The sequence below is a fragment of the Nesoenas mayeri genome, assembly GCF_963082525.1.
Source record: "Nesoenas mayeri genome assembly, contig: SCAFFOLD_172, whole genome shotgun sequence".
In the NCBI taxonomy this organism is placed as follows: Eukaryota; Metazoa; Chordata; class Aves; order Columbiformes; family Columbidae; genus Nesoenas; species Nesoenas mayeri.
Window position 1 is genome coordinate 40,690 of NW_027660020.1, and position 5,124 is coordinate 45,813.

Genomic DNA, 5,124 nt, shown 5'->3' on the forward strand with positions numbered 1-5,124 from the left:
CTGCGGGGGGGGGGGGGGAGAGGGGGGGGTCACGTGATGGGGTCTGGGGGGGGGCCCTGGGGGGGTCACATGATGGGGTTTGGGGGTCCCTGGGGGGGTTTGGGGGGGATCCCATGATGGGGTTTGGGGTCCAATGATGGGGTTGGGGGGTCCCTGGGGGGGTCGCATAATGGGGTTTGGGGGTCCCATGATGGGATTTGGGGGGAATCCATTGGGGGGGGTCCCATGATGGGGTTTGGGGTCCAATGATGGGGTTTGGGGGGCACTTGGGGGGGGTTTGGGGGTCCCTGAGGGGGTCACATGATGGGGTTTGGGGGTCCCATGATGGGGTTTGGGGGTCCATGGGGGGGGTCTCATGATGGGGTTTGGGGTCCCATGATGGGGTTTGGGGGTCCATGGGGGGGGTCCAATGATGGGGTTTGGGGGTCCCTGGCGGGTTTGGGGGGGGTCACATGATGGGGTTTGGGGGTCCCTGGGTGGGGTTTGGGGGGGGTCCCATGATGGGTTCTGGGGGTCCCTGGGGGGGTTTGTGGGGGATCCATTGGGGGGGGTCCCATGGTGGGGTTTGGGGTCCCTGGGGGGTTTGGGGGCGCAGGAACCGGCCCCACAGCCGGGGGGGGTCCAGCCGCCCCACGAGCTCCCGCAGGGAGGGGGGCGGAGCGGGGGGGCTGCGGGGGGGGGAGAGGGGGGGGTCACGTGATGGGGTGGGGGGGGGCCCTGGGGGGGTCTGGGGGGGGATTGGGGGGGCCTTGGGGGGGGTCACATGATGGGGTTTGCGGGGGGGTCCCTGGGAGGGTTTGGGGGTCTCTGGGGGGAGTCCCATGATTTGGGGGTCCCTGGGAGGGTCTCATGATAGAGTTTGGGGTCCCATGGGGGGTCCCATGATGGGGTTTGGGGTCCCTGGGGGGGTCCCATGATGGGGTTTGGGGGTCCCTGGGGGGGGTTGGGGGTCCCTGGGGGGGTCCCATGATGGGGTTTGGGGTCCCATGATGGGGTTTGGGGTCCCTTGGGGGGGTCCCATGATGGGGTTTGGGGTCCCATGATGGGCTTTAGGGGTCCCTGGGGGGTCCCATGATGGGGTTTGGGGTCCCATGATGGGGTTTGGGGGTCCATGGGGAGGGTCCCATGATGGGGTTTGGGGTCCCATGATGGGGTTTGTGGGGGATCCATTGGGGGGGGTCCAATGATGGGGTTTGGGGGTCCCTGGGGGGGGGTTGGGGGGGGTCACATGATGGGGTCTGGGGGTCCCTGGGGGGGTTTGGGGGCCCTTGGGGGGGGGTCCCATGATGGGGTTTGGGGTCCCATGATGGGGTTTGTGGGGGATCCATTGGGGGGGGTCCCATGATGGGGTTTGTGGTCCAATGATGGGGTTTGGGGGTCCCTGGGGGGGTCCCATGATGGGGTTTGGGGTCCCATGATGGGGTTTGGGGTCCCTGGGGGGGTCCCATGATGGGGTTTAGGGGGCACTTGGGGGGGTCTGGGGGGGTCCCATGATGGGGTTTGGGGTGTAATGATGGGGTTTGGGGGGGTCCCATAATGGGCTTTAGGGGTCCCTGGGGGGGTCCCATGATGGGGTTTGGGGGTCCCATGATGGGGTTTGGGGGTCCCTGGGGGGGCCCCATAATGGGGTTTGGGGGGCACTTGGAGGGGGTTTGGGGGTCTCTGGGAGGGGTCCAATGATGGGGCTTGGGGGTCCCATGATGGGGTTTGGGGTCTAATGATGGGGTTTGGGGTTCCATAGTGGGCTTTAGGGGTCCCTGGGGGGGATATGGGGGGTTTAGGGGGGGTCCCATGATGGGCTTTGGGGTCCCATGATGGGGTTTGGGGTCCCATGATGGGGTTTGGGGGGCACTTGGGGAGGTTTGGGGGTCCCTGTGGGGGTCACATGATGGGGTTTGGGGGGGATCCATTGGAGGGGGTCCCATGATGGGGTTTGGGGGTCCTGGGGGGGTTTGGGGGGGATTCATTGGAGGGGGTCCCATGATGGGCTTTGGGGTCCCATGATGGGCTTTAGGGGCACTAGGGGGGTTTGGGGTCCCATGATGCGGTTTGGGGTCCCATGATGGGCTTTGGGGTCCCTGGGGGGTTTGGGGGCGCAGGAACCGGCCCCACAGCCGGGGGGGGTCCAGCCGCCCCACGAGCTCCCGCAGGGAGGGGGCGGAGCGGGGGGGCTGCGGAGGGGGGGGGAGAGGGGGGGTCACGTGATGGGGTCTGGGGGGTGCCCTGGGGGGGTCACATGATGGGGTTTGGGGGTCCCTAGGGGGGTTTGGGGGGCACTTGGGGGGGGTCTGGGGGGGTCTGGGGGGGGTCCAATGATGGGGTTTGGGGTCCCATGATGGGGTTTGGGGGTCCCTGGGGGGGTTATGGGGGGTTTAGGGGGGGGTCCAATGATGGGGTTTGGGGTCCCTGGGGGGGTCCCATGATGGGGTTTGGGGGTCCCTGGGGGGGGTTGGGGGTCCCTGGGGGGGTCCCATGATGGAGTTTGGGGTCTAATGATGGGGTTTGGGGGTCCCATAATGGGCTTTAGGGGTCCCTGGGGGGGTCCCATGATGGGGTTTGAGGGTCCCATGATGGGGTTTGGGGGTCCCTGGGGGAGTTTGGGGGGCCCTGGGGGGGTCATATGATGGGGTTTGAGGTCCCTGGGGGGGTCCCATGATGGGCTTTGGGGGTCCCTGAGGGGGATATGGGGGGTTTAGGGGGGGGTCCCATGATGGGCTTTGGGGTCCCATGATGCGGTTTGGGGTCCCATGATGGGGTTTGGGGGGCACTTGGGGGGGGTTTGGGGGTCCCTGTGGGGGTCCCATGATGGGGTTTGGTGGGGATCCATTGGGGGGGGGTCCCATGATGGGGTTTGGGGGTCCCTGGGGGGGTTTGGGGGGGATCCATTGGGGGGGGTCCCATAGTGGGCTTTGGGGTCCCTGGGGGGTTTGGGGGCGCAGGAACTGGCCCCACAGCCGGGGGGGGTCCAGCCGCCCCACGAGCTCCCGCAGGGAGGGGGCGGAGCGGGGGGGCTGCGGGGGGGGGAGAGGGGGGGTCACGTGATGGGGTCTGGGGGGGGGCCCTGGGGGGGTCACATGATGGGGTTTGGGGTCCCTTGGGGGGTTTGGGGGGCACTTGGGGGGGTCTGGGGGGGTCTGGGGGGGGTCCAATGATGGGGTTTGGGGTCCCATGATGGGGTTTGGGGGTCCCTGGGGGGGTTATGGGGGGTTTAGGGAGGGGTCCAATGATGGGGTTTGGGGTCCCTGAGGGGGTCACATGATGGGGTTTGGGGGGCACTTGGGGGGGGTTTGGGGGTCCCTGGGGGGTCCCATGATGGGGTTTGGGGGGTCTAGGGGGGGTCCCATGATGGGGTTTGGGGGGTCTAGGGGGGGTCACGTGATGGGGTTTGGGGGTCCCTGAGGGGGTTTGGGGGTCCCTGGGGGGGGTTGGGGGTCCCTGGGGGGGGTTGGGGGTCCCTGGGGGGTCCCATGATGGGGTTTGAGGGTCACATGATGGGGTCTGGGGGTACCTGGGGGGGTTTGGGGGGCCCTGGGGGGGTCCCATGATGGGGTTTGAGGGTCCCATGATGGGGTTTGGGGGTCCCTGGGGGGGGTCACATGATGGGGTTTGGGGGTCCCATGATGGGGTTTGGGGGGTCCATGGGGGGGGTCCCATAATGGGGTCTGGGGGTCCGTGGGGGTCCTTGGGGGGGTCACATGATGGGGTTTGGGGTCCCATGATGGGGTTTGGGGGTCCATGGGGGGGTTTGGGGGTCCCTGGGGGGGTCCCATGATGGGGTTTGGGGGGCACTTGAGGGGGGTTTGGGGGTCTCTGGGAGGGGTCCAATGATGGGGTTTGGGGGTCCCTGGGGGGGTTTGGGGGGGGTCACATGATGGGGTCTGGGGGTCCCTGGGGGGGTTTGGGGGCCCTTGGGGGGGGGTCCCATGATGGGGTTTGGGGTCCCATGATGGGGTTTGGGGGTCCCTGGGGGGGTCCCATGATGGGGTTTGGAGGTCCCTGGGGGGGGTCACATGATGGGGTCTGGGGGTCCCTGAGGGGGTTTGGGGGGCCCTGGGGGGGTCCCATGATGGGGTTTGGGGGTCCCTGGGAGGGTCTCATGATGGGGTTTGGGGTCCCATGGGGGGTCCCATGATGGGGTTTGGGGTCCCTGGCGGGGTCCCATAATGGGGTTTCGGGGCACTTGGGGGGGGTTTGGGGGTCCCTGGGGGGGTCCCATGATGGGGTTTGGGGTCCCTAGGGGGGTCCCATGATGGGGTTTGGGGGTCCCTGGGGGGGTTTGGGGGTCCCTGGGGGGGTCCCATGATGGGGTTTGGGGTCCCATGATGGGGTTTGGGGTCCCTGGGGGGTCCCATGATGGGGTTTGGGGGGCACTTGGGGGGGGTTTGGGGGTCCCTGGGAGGGGTCCAATGATGGGGCTTGGGGGTCCCATGATGGGGATTGGGGTCCCTGGGGGGGTTTGGGGGTCTCTGGGGGGGGTCCCATGATGGGGTTTGGGGGGCACTTGGGGGGGGTTTGGGGTCCCTGGGGGGGTCCCATGATGGGGTTTAGGGTCTAATGATGGGGTTTGGGGGGGTCCCATAATGGGCTTTAGGGGTCCCTGGGGGGGTCCCATGATGGGGTTTGAGGGTCCCATGATGGGGTTTGGGGGTCCCTGGGGGATTTTGGGGGGCCCTGGGGGGGTCATATGATGGGGTTTGGGGTCCCTGGGGGGATCCCATGATGGGGCTTGGGGGTCCCTGGGGGGTCCCTGGGGGAGTCCCATGATGGGGTTTGGGGGTCCCTGGGGGGGTTTGGGGGGGATCCATTGGGGGGGGTCCCATGATGGGGTTTGAGGGTCCCTGGGGGGGTTTGGGGGGGATCCATTGGGGGGGGTCCCATGATGGGCTTTGGGGTCCCATGATGGGGTTTGGGGGTCCATGGGGGGGGTCCCATGATGGGGTTTGGGGTCCCTGAGGGGGTCACATGATGGGGTTTGGGGGGCACTTGGGGGGGGTTTGGGGGTCCCTGGGAGGGTCACATGATGGGGTTTGGGGTCCCATGATGGGGTTTGGGGTCCCTGGGGGAGTCCCATGATGGGGTTTAGGGGGCACTTGGGGGGGGTCTGGGGGGGTCCCATGATGGGGT